Source organism: Lontra canadensis, unplaced genomic scaffold (assembly GCF_010015895.1).
Source record: "Lontra canadensis isolate GAN:19392208 unplaced genomic scaffold, GSC_riverotter_1.0 scaffold23, whole genome shotgun sequence".
In the NCBI taxonomy this organism is placed as follows: domain Eukaryota; kingdom Metazoa; phylum Chordata; class Mammalia; order Carnivora; family Mustelidae; genus Lontra; species Lontra canadensis.
In genome coordinates this window covers 7,963,572-7,984,605 of record NW_022631017.1, presented here as the reverse complement: position 1 = coordinate 7,984,605, position 21,034 = coordinate 7,963,572, and the positions used below count along the sequence as shown (strand labels likewise).

The 21,034-nt window shown below is 50.5% G+C and overlaps 1 protein-coding gene across 1 annotated transcript in view; it reads right to left on the bottom strand.

Moving 5' to 3' along the window:
• Positions 1 to 7,248, bottom strand: part of LRFN2 (leucine rich repeat and fibronectin type III domain containing 2) — a 169,991-nt gene extending 162,743 nt beyond the window's left edge. The window contains exon 1 of the mRNA XM_032862279.1: positions 6,767 to 7,248. The gene's annotated coding sequence lies outside the window, so the exon portion shown is untranslated. The remainder of the gene's footprint in view (positions 1 to 6,766) is intronic.
• Between the last annotated feature and the right edge of the window lie 13,786 nt (positions 7,249 to 21,034).

The window sequence follows — 21,034 nt, the reverse complement described above, 5'->3', positions numbered from 1 at the left end:
GAGCTGAATGGAGAAAACTCATTTGAGGCTCCCCTGCACAGCTGGGAGTCCACCACTACCAGCCCTGGTGCCTTGTACTGTAAGAGGACCTCTAATCTTTAACCTCATGACCCCAGGTCATCAGCCTGCTTTTCTGCCCCAGCAGGACCTATGTGGATGTAACTATGGTTTCATTAAGGGGCGGGGCACTAAATCAAGGTAGAAACTTTGCCCACCCCCAAATCTTCAATACCTTTTTCGAATGGCAGGACCTCATCTCACAGCTCTTGTTAGGAATTTCCAGGGGTATCCAGGAGCTCAGAGAGTCAAACATGCCTTTACCCTCATTGCCATCATCCCGGAGGCTCCCACATCTCTCTCTTGTCAGACTCTGAGACCCAAGCTTGAGCCTGAGCTGAGCTCACTCCCCAAGCTCCTCCAAGTCCTACAGGCTGAGTGACCATATATTACTCATTTGGGGGACCAGGAAGGGTTAAATCTAATAGCAAGAGACCTAGTTTACAGCTACAGTTGGCCCTGGAACTAACGGCCCCGAATCTCCACACAGTTGGAAATCAATGCATAGCTTCTGACTGCCTCAGAAACGCAATTACAAATGACCTGCTGTTGACCAGAGCCTTACTGATACCATGGCTGGTGAACATGTATTTGTGTGTTATCTGCATTTATATACTGTATTCTTGCATTAAAGCTAAAGAAAAGAAAATGTAACTAAGAAAATCATAAGAGAAAATACGTTTTCAGTACTATACCGTGTTCCAAAAAAAAAAAAAAATCCACATGCAAGTGGACCTATACCATTCAAGTCCATGTTGTTCAAGGGTCTATTGTCAAAAGTAAGAGCCTCCACAGTCTCAGCTGGGGACCCAAGTGAATCCCCTACCTCAGTTTTATTTGACTCAAACTGCCTTAATAGGGCACCAGATGAGGAATCGCAGGTGAGAAGGAGCCCACTAGCTTTGGGGAAGGGAATAGGGAGTGAGTTTTCAGGAAGGGGAGATGGGAGGACCAAACTGATATTAGGGCCCTGAGTTTGGACAAGAAGGAAGACCACTCAGTGCTGGCCTAGGTCAAAGTGGGGCAGGTGAAGGGATGGGTTGGGGGATCTGACCCAGAGGAAGGGGCCTTAAGAGAGACTCGGTGTCCTGCTTCTCACCGTGATTGTGTCTGAGCAGACTGACTGGCACTCAGCTCCTGCCAGTGGGGGGACAAATACTGGACATGCCCAAAATGAATGCATTGAACTCTAAAGAGCCCAACTTTGGGATTTTGCAGTCTCTTGTGTTCCAGCGCTGCCCTGTTAACACAGGACTGCTTCAAGAATTCCCAGCGTCTACGGCAGACAATCCCATGTAGGTTGCTAAATTACAAGAGCTCAGTTTAGTTACTTAATCCGGCTTGACACGGTTTAAAACCTAAGTCCCGTCTCTCCGGTCTCGGTCTGTTCCTCAGGCTGGTCTGGTCCCCATTAGCCTCGCCCTTAGAGGTATTCAAGAAAGAAGGCCCAGATCTGTTCACACCCAGGGTGGCCTGGCCCTGAGCTGCTCGGAAACCAGGCCACATATAGTGTCATATCTCCTCTCCAGGACCCCCAACCCTCTAAACATCTTGCAGCTACAATGCAAGGAAATCACCTGGAAAAAAGTAAAGACTGATAGATGAGGACAAGTAGAGGCAATGTCGCTCCTTAAAATTGCTTGCTGCATTTGAACTCAATGGTTTAACAAGCCAGTGACCCAGCACACGGCTGTCTCTGCTCTTTGCCTTCTTACTTCTTGTCCTTCAGCCCTCTGTTCAAAGACCAGCCTTGGGTTTGGGGGCAGTGCATCCAACCCCGCCCCCACTTCCCTTCTTGATAAAATGAAGATGCCTATTCAGGAGGTCCAGAATGGGATGGGGTTTGCATTGCTAGTCTGCTCCCCAGAGATGCTGATGCTGCTGGCCCATGGACCACCCATGGGGAAGTGACCCGTCACATTGAATCCGTCCTCCTCACCATCTCCTGGATTTTCCCAGCTTCGTTATAATCCACTTTTTTTCTAATCCTGGTCTGTTAGCCCTGAAGCATGCATTCTCATTGGGGACAACAGCGCCCCCAAGGGGGCAAAAATTTGTTCTTGGGAGGGGTGGAAAAAAATCTTCCTTTTGGTATATGAGGCACAGAGACACCTGCAGTACATAAACAGATATGCACTATACCTATGGTATTAAAATCCATCCGGGGTGCAATTAGGTGCAAATACTGTCTAAGAAGGCTCCTTGGAGAGGGTCACAGTGAAAAGAAGGTCTAGAAACATCGGCCTAAGGAAAATGCCTTCTTCCTACTCCAGTGCCAACCTTCATAGATGCCCGCCCGATTACAAAAGTAAATGATGCCTATGTCACTGTGTCCCTTCCTAGCTGCCTGCCACCAATGCCACCCAAATGTCTGGCCCACATGCCCTTCTTCTGCAGGTTCTGAACCCTCCCTTTTCCCAAAAGGCATAGCCCCCACCTGGCTGGCCTGTGGCCTTATTGGTTAACCCTAGTCCCACATGAAACTGATACTTTAGAGGCTACCTTCCACGCCCTCAACCCTAAGAAGTGGTAAATTTAACATTTTATTTACTTGGCTTCAATAAGGAAGGGGTCACAAACATAACCCTGAGCACTAACTGTATTATTCGCTGCATCAAGTGCTTTCACATGTGCCGTAAGCATTAGCATCCTGACTCATCAGTAAGGAAATGAGGCCCCAGGGAGTAGAGATTTGCCCCTCACTCAAGTCATACACACAGCAGAGCTGGGTTCCCAGACCCTCTGTCTGGTGCTCACTCTACTGTCCCGTCTTCTGTCCTACCCACAAGGACGGTGTTGCCTAGTTGAAGGGAGCTAACAAACTGGTGGGAGTGAGCGGGCAGGGCGGACAGACATGTGCACAGGCAAGGCTGGGCTCCCAGGGTCTGCAATGGGGCTCTGAAGTCAGCCTCCCCAGGAAGCCAGCAGAATTTGGAGAGGGACAGGCCCATGGGGCCCCCTGTTCCTCACCTGCAGGACAAGGAGTCCCAAAGGACTTAAGTGTGTGAATTAGCTTTGAAATCAGACAGACATGAGAGTCGAGTGACTGTTCTGTCCTGTATTAGTGACCTGGTGGGTCCCAGCTTCCCTGAACCCCAGTGTTCTCATCTGGAAGGTAGGGTAGCAATAAGGGCAAATTCAAAGAACTGGGAGAATTCAATGAGATCATAATGTGAAGGGCTTAGCAATGTGCCTGGCACATAATAAGCAACTAAGAAATTGTTCCAAGGAGCCGGGCCTGACCAGCCTCAGGAATTTCTCAGAATATCCATTCTGCTTGTTCAGTACCCCACCCTTGAAATCTCCCAAATCCCCAGTAACCTCTAAGTATTTAAGAGAAAACAAAATTTGTCCTCTATGGACTTCTATGGGCTTTTGCTCTTCCTGAAATCCTTATCTCCCCCAAGGAGCCCTCCTGATTGCCCTCACTCTGAGCAGGCTGGATACGACTACTCTCCCTGGTCCCCATCTTTGTATCTGAAGGCTTGCTCCCTGAAAATACCTCTTCTTAGACATTATGGTGAGAGCTCCTCCTCCACTCCTATTCCGGTTGGTTCATTAGTCAGACCCTGCTGAATACATACTGGGTCTGAACCTCTCTCCCCAGCTCGGTGTGCCCCCTAACTCCACAGATGGGACCCAGGTCCAAGCTTGGGTCTCGCAGAGACCCAGCAGGAGTCATGCCCATTCAATGGGTCTGGACCCTATACCATCCTGTTGAGGCCACTCTTGGGCAGCAAGAGGCAGAGGCAGAGAAGAGAAGGCAGTGGCCAGGTTCGGGGAGAAATTTCACACTCAAGCCTCAGACTGGGAAGGGTGACAGATGACACTTGTAAACCACAGAGGCTGTGCTTCCTGAGCAACTGTGCAAGGCTGTAAAAGTCTGAAGCAAACAAGAAAGAGAGGGAGGCAGGTGCCACAACCCCAGAGGTGAAATTTGCTTTCCGAATATCAATTCCCAAAGTTTTCTGGAGGGCTTCCTGAAGTCTTTCAATGATCAGTTTACCCGTGACGGCATCAAACCCTCCTGAGAGCTAAGTGGGTGGGGAAAGCTAGAGGTGTTACCCTCCTGTCTCTGAGGGGACTTTCCCCCTCCAACAAAACACTCCTCCAGATCTGAGCAGGGATTTGGGGACCACTGAGACAAATAGGAGATTATAAAACATCTGTGCGGCATGTGCTCTTATTTCCTTTCATCCAAGGAGAACACAGAGGCTCCAGGGATCAACCAACAAAAATGTGGCAGAGGCAGAATTTGAACCAAGGCCCTCCAAGTATAGGTCCGATTCCAGAATATGCTGACTCTAACCCTTCAAATAAGCTGGACCCTAAAACACCAATGGCGTTAAGAAAAATCACAAAACACCCAAATTGTTGCTTTAGTTGGAGAGTCCATTTCCACTTGGCTATCTCTGATGGGTACTCTGCTATCATCTCTGCTTTCAGTCTGGAGGCCTCCCCCATCAGAATGGGAATGCCCCAGATGCCAATGACGGTGCTCCTCTCCACCCTGGCCAGGGTACTTTCTGAAAGGAGGAGAGGCCCTCCTCACCCACCTGGCTGGAGAGACTCGACGACCCTGACACTTGGGGGCGGGGAAATCCCGGATCCTTGGTTGCGCAGCTGAGACAAGAAAGCGGATTAACACTCTAGCCAAACCAGAGCTTGGGTGGCCAAAAACCTGCCAAGTTTTCCCAGTGGCGCCACCTACCTCATCTGCATTTCCCACCCCATCTCCTCCTCAGTCTAGCCTCCTGGGAAGCTCCGTGCTCACTTTCTCTGAGGCCGCCCTCCCCAGCTTCTCAGACCAGGGCCGGGGCAAGGAAGTGGTACCGCAGAGAAGCAGGGAGCCTGAGCCCCAGCAGCCACCCCACAGGCACCCTGTCCAGGCGACCAGGAGCTGCAGCGGGAGCCGACCTCCCGGAGGAGCCGTGCCAGAGGCTGAGACTGAAATGCCAAGTTGGCTGTTGGTATTCCCCAGGGCGAGGGCAGGAAGATAAGTAACGATATTCCTGAGCACGAATTAGACCAGAAGCTCTAAATTGAGGGCTGGGCAGGGGGCCTGAGTAGATGCATGTGAGGAACCGGAGGAGAGGGACGGACAGAACTCTGCATCCCAGCCAGAGTCGGAAGAGAAAGACGACATCCCAGCGTCAGCAGAAGGGGCCAGGGCAGCTGGTGTGGTCCGCGGATGCTGACAGCTCCAAGACGAGGCCCTCATGAGAGCTTCCTTCCAAGTCCTCCCTGCGCGATCCTGACCCCCTTCAGCCTCCAAAGTACCCCACACCAAGTCCCAAGCTGGCTGGGCTCCCCGGTGTGTGGCTGTATGGAGCCAAGGGCGCAATCCCAGGACTAGGGACCCACACTCCCAGTCTCCCCTACCTCGAGTCCTGCACCTCGGCCTCCCCATCATTAGTTCTAAACTGCACCCCCACTGCACAGACAGCAGCCCACCCAGAACCTTCCTCCCTGGTCGCTGCAACTTCACAGCTCAGAGCCTGGCAGTTTCCTCCCTAGCCTTGCTCCTCCCCAGCCGTGGGGGTCTGTTTCCTGAAGCAGCCAGCGCCCTCCCCCAGCCCCACAAGACCAATCAGCCCATTGCAGCCACAGCACCCCCCCATACACACACACACACACACACACACACACACACACCATTGTGGCAAGCCAGAGGGTCAGCATCTATAGCCATGCCTAGGACTCCAGCTCCCTCTCCCCACCAAGTGTCTGTCTGTCTGTCTGTCTATCTGACTGTGGTGTCTGTGATTCTCAGTGTGCACTTGGTGTCGGCCTGGTTCAGTCCCTCTACAGTCTCTGCTCAGGCTCACTCCTCATTCTTTCTCAGGCTCTGGCTTTCAGGGGCTTGGTCTCCCTCGAACTTGCTGCCTATGTCCTTTGTACTGGGGTGACAGGAAGAGAAGCAGGACACCTCCCTGTCATTGCCTTGGGGTCTGTGCAGAGCACAACACCTCGGACCTCAGATCAGTCCACCCCTCTTCCTCCTCCCTGCCCAGGCCAACCTTTTAGAACCAGGGCAGGGCTAGGTGGGAGATAGACCTACCAACCAGGCATGGCTAATGCCAGTTTCCATATTGCTTCATCATGCCATTCAGATGCCCCAAGCTGCACACACACAATCCCCCTGATCTCCCTGCCTTCTGCCTGAGGCCAGGACAGGGCCCTGAGCCTGCCCTACCTGCCTCCCCAAACTGCAGTGATGCCTGCCTTCCCTCCATCAGCGTTGAATCAACCCCTTCGCACCCAGCACTACCCCACCCCACCCAGCCCACAGAGCGCAGGGAGCCCTGGCGCCCGACCCAGCCCCCAGCAATAGCTCAAGCCAGGCCTCGCGCGTGTGGGGAGATGCAACAGAGTGGTCTGGCGGCAAAGTTCTCCTGCTGCTTTCAACGTTGCGGTACACCTGAGGCTCCCGTCTCTCCCTCCTGCTTGCCGGTCTCACACGGACCCACTCTTCTCGTTCCTCGCCAGAGTTTCACCCCCACTCCAGGGGAAAAAAGAAAGGAAAGGAAACCTCCCGCGATAAGGATGGGCGAAAAGAGAAGGTGCCCGCACGAGTACCCGGGTGAGGGAGTGCTCGAGTGAAAAAGAAAGGGATGCAAAGTTCCCGGTTCCCTCCGGCGCATCCAGCCCCGCGCCAAGCTCCCGCAAACACACAGATCGCAGAGACGCAGCGGCGGCGACCACTCACCTGGGCGAGGCAGCATCTATCCCCGGCTGGGAGGCTCCGAGGCCGGGTCTGCGGGGCGCCCGGGCTCCCCGGCTCGGCCACGCATCCTTCCCCGCCCGAGACAGGCTCGAGCTAAGCTCTCCGGCTCCGGCGAACGCAGGCAGATGGTGGCCTCGGACGTCCACGCGGGTAGAGCCCTGAGCGGCTTATTCTATTATATCCATGGCATTTAGCGAAAAGAAGGGAGGAAAAAGCACAACTTGTTCTCTTCTCTTCCAGATTAAAAAACAAAAAACAAAAACAAAAACGATAATCCCCCCTAGGAAGACGCAGGTAGGATTCTCCAGATCGAAGAACCCTGGGCATTCCCAGGGACCTCGGGCATCTTGGAATGTGGGGTGTCTTCAAGTTCAGACGAGCCAGCCGGGTTGTGCGTGTGTGAGTGTGTGTGTGTCTCAGCGAGAGCGAGCCAGGCACTCACACCCACACGCACACACACAAACACACTCCCCCGCACTCCCCGCGTGCACACCGCCCCCCGCGCGCGCGCACACGCGCGCACCCGAACACACACACACACACGCACAGCGATCACACGCGCAGATCCGGGAGGGAGCCTGGCTGGCTGCGGAGGCAGCGCGGGGCCGACGGTGGAGAAAGCCCAGCGGCCGGAGGCGCCCGGGAACCCCGAGCAGTGCGCACCGTCCCCGCCGAGCTCGCCGGCGCGGCAGCCCCCAGTGGCGGCCGGCGGAGCTGCAGGAGCCGGGCCCGCCGCCCAGCGCACCCCCTTCAGCGCCGACCTACACCGCCGCCGAAACCGAAGGGATTCGCGGTCCCCTCGTGGGTGGCGCGGAGACGGCGAAAGCCGGCCAGCGGGCCCCGCGCAGAGGGCCGGAGGGGCTGCGGGCGGGTCGCGAGCCGCGGAAGCCGGGAGGGCGGGCTCGGCGACCCAGCGGCGCGGGCAGCCCCTGCGCAAGGCGAGCCGGGCCGCCCGGGCTGCGCCGCTGCGGCCGGGGCCGGTGCTGCCGCCTCACGTGCGGAGCGCGCCGTGCAGCCTTCAGCCCGCCGCCTGCAGGACGAAAACCCGCCGCGCCGGCCCCGCGCTGGTGGGTGGGGGCTGGGAGGATCGCGCCCACCCAGCCCAGGTCCCAGCCCCGAGTCCCGCATCCTGGCGAGGGACCCGTGAAAAATGAGCGCCGGGAACACGCACACACAGACTTAGACTTTCCGTGAGTATCACGGGGATCCGTGAGGTGTGCAGTGGCGCCAGCTGTTCGCACAGCACCTTTGCATTGCAACTCTTTTCCTTGCCTGATCCTTCCAGCAACCCTCATCAGACACAGGAGGGAACTGAGGGCCGGAAGAGTAAAGCGACTTGTCCACGGCACGTGGCAGGTAGTCCCTACTCCAAGCCGACTGTGGACTTAGCATCAGAAGGTCTGGGTCTGGTCAGGGTGTCATCTTCCTTTGGCTATCCTCTTTGCGCACTAGAATCAGCAACCAGTTCCTGGGAAGGCTGGACTGGGTTCTCCTTTACTGGGCTTCCCAAGAGGGACTTGTACCTGTCCCACTGAAGGAAATGAAAATTTGAGATTCCTGCTGGTACTCTAGCTGGTAAATCCAGAGGCAGGGAAAATGTCTCAATCTATCTCTTATTTCCTAATGGTTAGAACCTCCCCAGCACCGTCCCAAATACCCACGGGGAGGCACATGTGGCCTGCGGATGTGTCTCTGCAGCCCAGGATTGGCTCAGTTGGATCAATTTGTAATAGAAGACCCTGCCTCCTACCTGTCTATGCTCACAGGTGAGTGCATACTGACAGAAGCCCAGGCACCTAGACCCCATGTCCTGGGCACCCTCTACATGGGCATCCAGGGAAAATGCCAGGTCAGCCTACTGCAAATTCTAAAAAACAGGCCCTTCCTGACAGGGATTCTGGAAAACTTGGGGAGATGGGGGAGGGGTGCATGACCAGGATCAAAGTCAAGGTATATCAGAGTGTGCTCTTTTAAGTGTGCTTAAAAACAAGAAAGTCAGGAACAGGGGGTGGAGATACAGGAGGAGAAAAGAAAGGAGAAGGAGCGGAAGGAGGAGGTACTTAGAAGGAGGTAAGGGATAGAAGGGAGAAGTGAAGCAAGGAGGATGGGAAAGGATGAGATCAGCATGGCCAGTGTTTGTTTTCCTTGCTTACCTGTGGTTTTGCATGCCATAGGTGGGGGTTTCTGGGGAGGGGGTTAGGAGTGGAAGGAGGAACTATACCTCAGGCTCAAGGCTCTGAATTCCCCCAAGAGAAGGGGCAAAAGACTAGGTTATCTCCTTACCCTACAGTTACCCATGAAAGAACCAAAAATCTAGTGGCAGGAATAGGACCAGCCTGGCACCAGAGAAAGATGGAGCTGCTCTGGGAAACCAAAAAAGCATTAGGATGATGTGGAGAGGCCAGGCACCCAGGGATGGGGGATGGATGCCCCAATCCCTGCTCCAAAGTGAACCCAATGCCTCATCAAAAAGTTTTCCCAGCTCAGAGAAGGAAATGGATATACCATGAAGAGCCAGGACCTGGATCATTTCTTTTCTTTTTTTAAAAAATGCATATGCATGAGATTTATTTAAATGAATGGTTCATTTCTTGCACTTTGGGTAATTCTGAGGACAACTGGTTTATTTTTCGAATCCTCACCTAGCCACTAAGCATGGGGCTAGCAGTCAGGTGGCCTAGATGCTCAGGATGGCTTTGTACTAACAAGCAATGTGACAATCCCTTCCCATTGGAGGGGTTGGACTGTGTTCTCTCTGAGGGCCCGCCCAGCTCTAGGAACCCCCACCCCCAGTGATCTTGGCATTTGAATCAGGGTGGGGACCCAGATGTACCTTGGGATGCCAAGAGAAAGCCAATCTACCATCACCATTCACAGTGGAAAACCCCCAGAAGATAACCCGAAATTCAATAATGAAAAGCTGAATGATGGTGGATTTTTTGATTGCTTGAACAAACCCACTAGGGCTGGGGAGGGGTACTGCTGTGCCAACGACTGGGTGCTTTTATGAACTGCTGACCACAGAGGAGAGCCTGTGCTTCCCAAAGGGGTGCATATGGCCTGGGTAGGGGTGCAGGAACAAGGAGGAGAGCAAGCTGCTACACAAGCCATTCTAATGATGGGCATTTGGATTCTTCAAAATGTCACATTTTCACCCTTCTAAATAACCCTGTAATGGACATCTTTGAGCTTAACTCTCCACCCAAATTCTTGTGTCTCTGCTTGCACTAGATTCCTGGAAGTAGAACTACTGTGCCAAAGGACATGTATATATCTCAGGCTCTTGGTCCATACTTCTCTGTTTCAGTTTGAGAGTTGAGGACCCAAAGTGCAGGGCAGACAAATGATTTCCCGGAGAGCACTCAGCAGGTACTTAAGGATATTTTCACACACCCTTTCTCTATGTCTCTATGTAGCAGAGGGTGACTGTGCCTTGAGCCTCACACCGTATACCCGGGCCATGCTGCACCCTTGGATATAGCTTTAATACTCCAACCTGAATTTAACCCATGATCCCCCTGCCCCCAGCCATGACTTATCTCCCCCTGCTCTCCTGGGCACTTGTGACCAGCCTCACCTTATTGTCTGCATCCCTTGGCTTTCTGGTTGGACTTCAGGCACCAACCCCACACCCCCCAGCACCTTTCTGGGCACATGGCTGGCTCCCAATACCCCCTTGCTGGGTAGGATCACAGCTTCCACTCAGAAGATGTCTCAGGATGGTCTGGGGTGGGGAGACCTCCAGTATGAGGAAGAGAACACCAAGTTGGCCTGGCCCTTCCTAACCAATAGAAGGACCCCTGTGCAAAGAACTATAGGGAGTCTATCTTTTCTCTATCCACCAAATGTGAAAAAGAAAAGAAACAGGTATAAGTAGCAGTGAGGGATTCAGATTAGATGGTAGGACAGAGGCATTTGCCTGAGCCTATGGAGTCACAGGGTAGGGACTATGGAGCTGGCTCTATAAAAGAGGTGTGGTCTGTAATCCCAAGAATGCACTAGATGCTTCTTAGAGTCTTCCATGGTGTGTTGTGGCCTAAAGACTGACTTTGTGGCCCAGGGAAATAAGACAGATACTGGGGCACAGACTTATAAAGCCTTGGGATCTCCCTCCACTGAGTCTAGTGTAAGGGCTGGAAGTGGGGAGCCACTCCTAAATTCTTACCACCCTATTCACTCTGCCTCCCCCAGGACCAACAGCCAGCCTGACCCCAGCTTATCCCACTGGCCTTGTGAACTAGGACAAATGCATCTTCAGAACCTGAGGCCCAACCCCTACCCAGGAGTGTACTTTCTGGAGAGGAAGGTCCAGTGTCTTTTAATCCTGCAGTACCCTCTACCCCTCCTCCCTTCCCAAGTGCTGGAGTAAGAAGCAGCCCAAATAAATCCCTATTAGTATGCATATGTATTCCCAAATTCCTTAACAGCATGACTAACACCACCTACAGCCATTAGCTCGAGTATGTTTTCTAAATCCAGTTTACTTTTCATCAGCAAGCCCTCTGTTTACTCCTCCCCTTCCCCAGGTCCCATGAGCTCCCTTCACAGCCTCACCCTCTTACCCCAGCAGCAGATCTGGTCAGATCTGCTGATAACAGGTCAGAGGATCCTGAGACATTATATTCAATCAACAGAGACAGAAACGTCTCTCTGAGTATCTCTATGCACCACCCAACCCTCCCCTAAATACTGTATGTAGGGAGAAGGGAGGGAAGGAGAAGGCAGTCTCTTCCCGGAGAGAAAGGACACAAACCAACCCTGGCAGGGTGCCTCGCAGTCTATAAAGAGCGTTCCCAAATGCTACCTCACTTGTTCCTCACAACAATCGCATGAAATACATCATCATCCCCATTTTACCAACAAAGACACTAAGTCCTATATAGATAACATGATGGCTCCAAGAGTTTGAAGCTCTGAATGGATGACCCTGGATTTCAGACCAAATCATCTGCTTCCACGTCCCCGACGCCTTCCTGGATACAGAGTGGCGCCTCTGAGACTGGCCTGGATGCTACTCCAGAGTGGCATGTTGTCCGGTACAGCCCGAGGTGCGGTAGGCATCGGGCGAAGGGAAGGAAGGATAAGACAACCAGGAACAGCTCAGTGCAGATTCTGCAGCCAGGGAGAGCCACCCTGGCAAATCCAGAGTTAAGAGACCCTGGGCTTGTGGAATAGAGTGGGAGAAAGAGCATCAGGGGCGAGAGAGTGGAACTGGATTCTGGTTCTTTAGTGCGATCTTGCTCAGCTCTTCCTTTCTCTGGGTCTCAGCTTCTCCATCTCTAAAATGGGAGAGTTGGGGCTAAATGATCTCTAGGATCCGATGAAGAATAAAAATTAAATAGTCATCCAGAGTGGAACTTGAGGTGTCTTGGCTCAATGGACAGTTGACAATAGACCGATGCTGTTGACTTCCCTGGGTTTGCCTCCTGCCAGCAACCCCCAAATCCTAAGGGTGGTATTGAAGCAGAAACTCTGTGGGCTGTGGCAAGTGCCCAAGGGGACCTGGAAAGGATCAGGATCCTTAGCCACCTAGTGCCAAGTGCCACCTAGGCACTTGCCCCAGCCTTCCCAGTGCTTCCTCAGACCACCTTGCACTCCCAGCCCCATCTCCCCTCTTGCCATCATGACAGCAGGCTTGTCAGGCAACACGTATGGCACGCTATGTGCCAGGCACTCCTCTTTTCCCTGGACAGTGGTGATTTTATTTAAGTCTCACAAAATCCCATGGGGCATATACTGTTATTATCCCATTGTAGAGATAGGGAAACCATGGCACAGAGAGGCTGAGTAAATTTCTAGGTCAGAGAGTTGGTGGGGGATGGGGTGGGGAGAGCCAGCATCCTAACTGTGACACTGAAACTCCAGAGCTTATGCTAGAAGTGACTGGTTATAAAATAAAAACTTGTTTCAGAAGAATCAGGGTAAGGAAAAATTGCCATCCCAAGCTTCCAAATGGACAGGGCAGACCTCCTGCTTTCACACCAGAGGTTAGTCCCTCTCCCTGCTTTCTTTTGTATTGTTTGGAGCATATAGTCATAAGTATGAGGTTTGTTTTATAATCCATTCAACTGTGGAAGCATAGCTATTGTCATTTATGTCCCTGACTTAGCATCCTTCATCCAAGAGATTTATCGCAGCAGGAATTGACTGACTACAAAATTCTTTCCATTCCTTAATCAAGACCTTGGCTTTTCTTTCAAAGGGACTTGGAGAGCGGAGCAGAAACCGACCCATTCCTGGTCCCAAGCAGGACAACAACTCAACTTCCTCTAATAACACTGCCTTTGTAGGTTTCATGTGAAAAGTACAGGAAACCATGAAGGGAAAGAATAGCTGTGGTCCCATTCCACATTCTGATAGAGCCGACCATCTCTGTCTTCAAACGGCTATAAAAGAATGAGGTAAAAGTGAAAAGTTTGGGAAAATTCTCAATATCCAGAATAAAGAGATCACTTGCAAGCAAGGAAATCAGATAAGACTTCAAGGAGACATTGACATTTGAATGACACTTGAAGGATGGATGGCATTTTTTGGTGGGTTAAAGAGATGAGAGAAACTGGCAGTCTAGGTGGGGGTAACAGTAGAGGTGAAGGCAGGGAGGAAGGGCAGTAAAGTGAGTATGGGAAGTTTTCTGGTGTGTCCAAAGCAACAGCAGAAGGCAAGGTGGTAAGAAATGCGGATTCTGGATATAGACTCTTGATTTAAATTCAAATCCCCAACCTGTAGGGGAAGTTACTTTAGCCTAGTTGCTGAACTTCTCTGTGGTTCCATTTCTTCAGCCGTAAAGTGAGATTAATAACAACGACAATGTCATAAACTGGATGAGAGGATTAAATGACATAAATGGCTTCGGAATATTAGAGCGGCACATACTAAATTTCTAAGAAGTGTTGGTTGTTGTTATTACTATAATTATTTTATAAAAGGATAGTAGGAGGAGGAGCAGACTGGGTTACCAGTGCTTGAACATGAAGGTAATGGGTCTGGGTTCCTTTATGCAGACAACTGGACCCTGTAGTGTTTTGAACAGATCCATGTAAATGTTTCGTGGTTGAACTGAAGAGGGAGGGATCTGAACAACAGAAGTGCATTTGTACATGTATCAAAGTAGTCCAGGAAGAGGGAAAAGAGGTCGCATCGAAGGATATCTTAAATAACAATAAAAGAGGTTGAATGTCAGAAGTAGAATGGACCAGACCCCAGAAGGGACAAATTGTGGGGTCTGAGGGGAAGGAGGATCACGGTTAAAGCCCACTTCATGTTATGAAGCCTACTCAACTGGGAGAGTGGTTGGTGTCCTTGAGAGATACTAGGAAGATGGGAGAAAGTGGGAGGTGGGGAATGATGACTTCCATACTGGATGTTTGGTGTTTGGGAGCTTAGGGAACCTAGGGCCTCTTGCCTGGGATAAATTTGATAAATGGGTTTGGAAGAAATAGTCAGAGGTAGAATAGAATTGAAGGTCATGGGAGTGGAGCAAACCCCCAGGGAAGAAAATATAGAGTGAGAGGCAGGTGAGGATTAGGAACATACACTTATTCAGCTTTATTCCATGTGACATCCTACACTACCCATCTTACACATATTACCCATGATCCTCTTTGCAAAGAAGTGTTAGACCCATATTTTGGATGAGGAGTCTGAAACTCAACTAGATTAAGTAGCTTGTCCAAGGTCACCCCGTTAGAGAAGCCAGGCAAAGAAATAGAAAAGCAGCTCACAAAGGAATAGAAGAACACATTACTGTCATGGGAATCAAGGAGGGGGAGGGACTGAGAGTTTTGCTTCTGAATGTTGCCATGCCAAGGCTCACATAGAAAATGATTTTTGTATGCCACATGGAGGGTAAACAGAGAAGCTGTTCTTTGGGCAGAGGTGGGGGCAGTGTTTTGCCCTCAGATCCCCACCTGGTCCTGCATATGGCTATTCCCAGTACTGTAGTAATCAGTATCTCAGTACAGCAGTAAGCATGGTGATACTGAAAATTTCTAACAACTGGTACATACAAGTACCAACCAAGAAGAGCAGAAGCCCCCAGCCATACAAGATATAGTTCTGCCTTATTGTTACATAATGGTGAGGTCTGTCTTGGGATCCTAGACTAGGGGCTTTGGCAGCCAGGTAGGGGAAAGGGGACTCTGGCAGTGGCTCGGAAATATTTCCATATTTTAATCACCCATCTGGTTGAATGGTGCATCGCAGGCCTGACTGTGACCAATATCTAGCACACCCATGTGCTATGACGCACCAGCTAGGACCACTGGCTCCGAATTTGGTTACATGGTGTATTTGACCTGGCAAAGGATTAGGTCTATGACGATGGTAACTAGTAAAGCAGAGCTCATATTTGGCGATTCAGGGGTCATTGGTGGCCTTTAAGAGAGCAATTTCTACAGTGTTATGGGTATGGAAACCAGATTGCTAGTGGTTGGGACTGAGTGGGAGGTGAGGAAGTAGAGGCGGTGAGCATATAATACTTTTTCGAGAAGTTTAGCTGTGAAAGGAGGGTGGAAGGTGGGATGGAAGCTCAGGAGAAATCAGAATGGAGGAAAGACTTCTTGGGGGTGGGAAACATTTGGGTGTAAGCCAGAGTGAAGCAGCCGGTGTAGAGAGAAAGCAAGAAGAGATCTTCCTGGGGGAAGGGAGGGGCAGGAAGGGTTCAGGCATGAACCCTAGAAAGAGAAAGGGGTCCTTCGGCAGAGACCAGAGGAAATAAACAAAGGAAAAAGAGATTTTGAGGTGGAGAGAAGTGATATCTGGTCTTGATCTTGTTAAGTTGCATGGTACAGAGAGAGGAAGTGGGACTTGAGGGGAGAAGGTGGTTGGAGCAGCCCCTTGGGGATGAAACTGGCATTCGGCCAGAGGATGAATAAGGGTATTTCAGGCAGAAGAGACTTTGCTATGGTGAGAAACTCAAGGAGGGCATGGGACTTTGCTCTGCAATTTATCAGCCTGGAAACAACGGAAAGAACCAGCATGTATGTGCTCTAGGATTTGAGATAGGAGGGAGTGGAGATGTATTGACAATGCAGTACAGTTGGAGTCCTTGTGAAAGGTGGATCGTGGGGTCCTGGGTAAACAGGCTAGTGAGGACAGGGTGGGCTATGGGGTAGGCTTGCTTTGAAGAGGAAACTGGGGTTCAACAGACTTGGAGGGACAGATAAAATAACTGCCTGGGGCCAGAGCAAAGGAGAATACAGACTTCCAGGTTTTTAAGATTGTGCTGAATGCTGCCTGTTGGCAAGTGACCATACCCACTCTTTCCTACTCCCCCTTGTTCCACAGGGGTCTGGACACACAAAACTCACTCCCAAGACTCCCTTTCTAGCTGGATTCTGCATAGGGTCTACTGATGGGATGCACTCCAGTGAGCTTAGAAGACACGAAGAAGGAGGAAGCTATTTCTGCTTCTCGTGGCAGCACTGTCAGGGCCGTGGGCTCAGGGATTCTGCCCAGTGTTAGTGGTGATTCTGCTATGTCCCCGCCATGTCAGAGAATGCAGGACCCTGGCATCTGGAGCATGACACTTTCCCCTTTTTATTCTTTCAGCTCTGTGAGCAGTAATGGCTTCTTGAAGCTAACAATCTTTTTTGTTTTCTTTTTAAAATCCAACCAACACCTTTGCTACACATGCCCTGCATCAAACCCCCCTCTGTTTGAAATACCTAGGGTGATTTCTGTTTTCCAGATGACATGGTTTTACCTGCTAGAAAGTCCAGGATGTAATGTGACATGTGGATGAATGAAGTGAGGAGATGAAGGAGATGAAGGCCTTGAGACGAGGAGTACAGAGGTCAAATAACTGAGATATCAGTTAAGATAAGAATCTGTAACTGAGGCTAGGGAGGAACTCTCACACCTTTCTCCAGGCTCTGGATTTTATTGGGATATTAGAAGATTCCTCCAACACGCCTTCCCAGCTTTCTCTCAACCGGAGAGCACTCTCTTTCCACCCAGCTCCCCAAGTTACTTTCCTCCTCTGTACTTCCGTGGGGTCCACCAATGCATCAAACTGTGATATGTTTTTCATCCACTCTCCCTCCCCAACTAGGTTCCCTTCCTAGTTTCCCCACCTACACAAACCCCCAGGAATGTATTTTGCCCCCAGGTTTTTTTGACAGTTTTGTTCCTTCTTAAGAGTATTTCTTTTTTAATCTGAAGACTATGGGTGATTCTAAGGAGAACTAGGACCCGCCTGAAACTGGATAGCCAATTTCACATGTAGATGTGCATGGTCATTTTCCCCTTGAGAGAGGCTATTTTGTCTATCACACTTTCAAAGGTATCCTTGTTCCCTTCACCTTGGGTGTGGTTCTAGTGAGAGGGAAATAACAGTCACCCATGAGTCTTAGGAACTTCATTGGTTTAAGGTCGCTAACACTTTCCGTGACCTTGAAAAAAGTCACTTTTACTCTCTGGGCCTCAGTTTTTCATCTGTAAAATGGAAAAAAAATAATTTCCACCTTTCTGGATTATTGTAAGGATTAGAAACACTGTAAAAGCCAGCACAGTGCCTGCTAGGGTTGAATTTTCATGCAAGGTAGCTGTTGGTATTGTACTGGTTTGGGTTCCTCCAGAAACAGACTTTTAGATAGGGGTTTGAGTACAAGCATTTGATTTGGGAGGTGACCCAGAAAATGTCAGTAGAGGAGTCAAGAGTGAAGAAAGGGAAAAGAACCCAATAAAGGGTGCATCATCAAGCAAGTATTTTCAGTTGGAGCTCATTCCCCTGGGAATCTGTGGGCTACAGTAGGAAAGCACACTCTGAATTGTCCCCTCCAGGGCTGAGGAAGTGGAGTCTTTAGCCACCTACTTGCCATTTATCATTGGCCGAGGGCTTTCAGGGACATTAAGTCTCCAGTACAACTAACTCCCTTGGCCAGGAAAAAAACCTTCAGACATAAAGTCTCAGATGTTCATAGTAGCAACTTAGTTGTGTAAAGGTGAATGTTCAAGTGATAAGAGCAGGGCAGTGATGGTAACTGACACAATGAGTAATAGGAAGCCTTCCCCTATCCCCACAATCAGCATTGACAGATTGCCCACTTTCTGTCTCATCAGCCCTTAGCTTGTCCTCTTTGCTCTGTGCTGAACTAGCTTTGCAATGTCCTGTACACAAACACCTGTCTCTCCAAGAAGACTGGGAGCTCTCTGAAGGCAGGAATTGTACCACATGCTAATACCCTGATAACCAGATTTGACATAATGGCTGAAACAAAATGAAAATATCTGGTACACATTTATAATGAATTAACTGCCCTTGGAAAGGCACTTTGGAGGTTTCTGATGACCCCCCTCCCTGTCAAAAGGATGCCATCATTAGGCATTCCACATACAGGGTAGGAGATTTATGTCCCCTCCTGTTCTTGTGGCAGGTGCCTTTATCACAGCGTGTATGGTTCCTGAATCATTTGCCAAGGGATTCATGTCTCAATATTATAATCTCCAAAGCGGTGATATTAGAAATTCAATTTTAAAAAGGAACTGTTTAGGGTGTCAGCACGTTATGATAATTATCTGGGAGGATTTCCTACCTCCCCCCGCTGTTCTTGAACTGCACTGGTAAGCTTTTTTTTCACCTCAATACAAAGAATGGGGAGAATATGGACTATTTATGTGTATGTTCCCCACCCCCACCCTCATCCTCATCTCCCATCCCCATATTGCCAACACATGGAGAGCAGTACGCTGTTCCCCGGAGCACACGCCTGAATAAGCCTGATTGCTTTCCTGTATTTCTTTATAAAACTTTAAATATTCATCGCGCCATCAAATTAAATGGGATTCTTTGGCTGTCATTCTTTTCAACACACTGAGTTCTTTTCTCAGGTACTTGTCCTACCACCATTTGAAGCCTCTGGAGACTCGGCATTTATCTAACATTATTCCCTATAAGCTGGGCTCCCAATCAAGTGAGAAGGATGCTAATGAAAATAGAAGGGTGGGCTTGTTGCTGAGGCCAGGAAAGGGGGGGGGGCAGGTTAGAGGACAGCAAAGAAAGTCCAGCTGGTTTCTCCTAATTCAAAAGAAAAGGTTTGAGGATGAAAGGCCCAGACAGAAGGAGACACAATGGAGTGGATCAAAGGTGAAATGGAAACCACCCAACGGGTCCATTTCAGCCTTCCTTCTTCTGTTTTCACCAAGTTTTAAGGGCAGAGTTCAGGATTTCAATATTCCTGGGCCAGACACAGAGCTGGGTAGATGACATTTTGAAGGCCCTTCTAGCCCCTCAAGTCATTAAATTTCTTTGTCCAGCAGTGACAGAAGCTTAACAAGAAAGGGCCAATGGGACTCTCCAGGAGAAATTGAGGGGGGGGGACGTGAATATGCAAATCCAGCTGAATATTATGTATAGCGTTGTGTTAAATTTCAATGCGATACATTATATTTTAATCTACTTCCTCTGCTTGTGCGGTCCCTTAACAGGGGAATCGATCAGCCAGCAGTTAGCTTATGTGCCAGGGCCCGGGTCGCCATCTCCACGCTGTAGCCATTTATAACCATCCTGAATTTGGAAAACGCTTGGCGAGAGGAACCCCGCGCTGCGGCTGTGGCGGGCTTCGCGCGCTGCCGGGGCAGGGGGCGGGGCAGGGGGCACTGCGGGCCGGCACTGCTGCAGTCCGCACTGCAGGGCCTCCCACCAGTCCTGTAACTCACCGCCCTGCCAGACGCGGGAGTTCGCCCAGCTGCAGACCGGCGTGCTTCAGGAGCACGCGGTGCTGGACAGCGCGCTGCGTGTTGCGGCGGGTGTTCTGATGTCTCTGAGGAATCGCATCACCTGGACCACGCAGATGGCGGCGGGGGCGATGGGGGAAATCTGTGTGACATTTCCCCAGCAGAAGTACCAGGTGGCAGCGTGGAGTTGGGTAAGGCCAATCTCCTCACCAGGACTCAACTTTTTTTTCATTTGTAAGGTGTGGATTTGTTCCGGATGCCGTCAAAAGACCCTCAGTGCACTAGTCTCCTAGGAATCAGTTGCTCCTAAATGCAATAGATAAATGCCTGTAGAGCAGCAGTTCTTGGGCCCGGCTGGCCATCAGTATCACCTGTGGAGGGAGAGACAATGCATATTCTCAGGCCCAACTGTGGAGCTCTGATTCAGGGACAGCACTAGAGGAGTGTGTATTTTTAGTATGCATCCTGGTTGACTCTCCCCAATTAGTCAGAGGAGTTTGAGAAATATTGTAGTGGAACTCCTCTCTGATTTTTTTTATTTGCCCTCACATACTCTGCCCTCATATCTGGGCAACACACGCACACAGACACATGCACCAGCCACCAGCATCCCTGTGCACAAATTACTTACTTATTCCCCCAATTTTCAAAGCATTCATTACATTCCAGGGAGACCTTCGTTTTCTCCAAGATAAGCAATCTATAAGAGAAGGCAGTTGCTCTCAGAGAGGTCTTACTCTCACAGACAGGCAGACAGCTAACTATAATACAGAGCGATAAGGGCCCCAGTAAGTGTGTGTGGCTGAGTGCCGCCAAAACACAGATGTGTAGGCTCATGCTGTGTGCTCATACAATGGGGCAGATGGCTGTCACCCTTGGGCAGGGTGTCACTCTCATGGGCCTGCTGCACGAGGGTTTTTCATGCACAGTTACCTCGGTATCATGGACAGCTCTCCATCTGTGTGGTACATAGCATGCCGCCAAGTAGAGTGGTAATTGCTCTGCTCATTCATCATGGAATCTCAGGGGACCCCTTACTTGCTGAAAGAGCTCCCTCCACCTAGTCCTCTGCACCAAAACGGTTCTGTTTATCCCCTTCTCCTCTTTGCCTTCTTCCCTTTCCAGAGCTCTCCCTCCCTAGCCACCTGTCTCCACTTTTGTGCCTCTCCACCCCCAACAGAGAGTCTCTTTCCTTCCTAACTCCATTTCTTGTCCCTAGCTGCCAGATGCCATTTAGGCTGAGGGTGGTTTATAGTTGCAGCAAGTGAGGGAGCTCCTGGAAGAGATGGAGTATCACAACACATGGTGAAGATGGGATGACATTTGACTTCAGCACAGTGACACTTGGGCTAGCTTGGTGCTGAGGTGGTAGGATTGGCAAAGCAGGCCTCAGGTAAAAATCAAAGTCCCTAGCAGCAACTGCAACCAAACTGGCTCAGCACTGGTCACAGTTCCCTCTTGCCCAGAGGTCTACACACAAGACTCCTTCATTCCTTGGTGAATACTGAATCTTTCCCTCCTCCACCCCTATTTGACTTGACTTCTCTTCTTTGTCCATCCATCAGTTGGTATCCC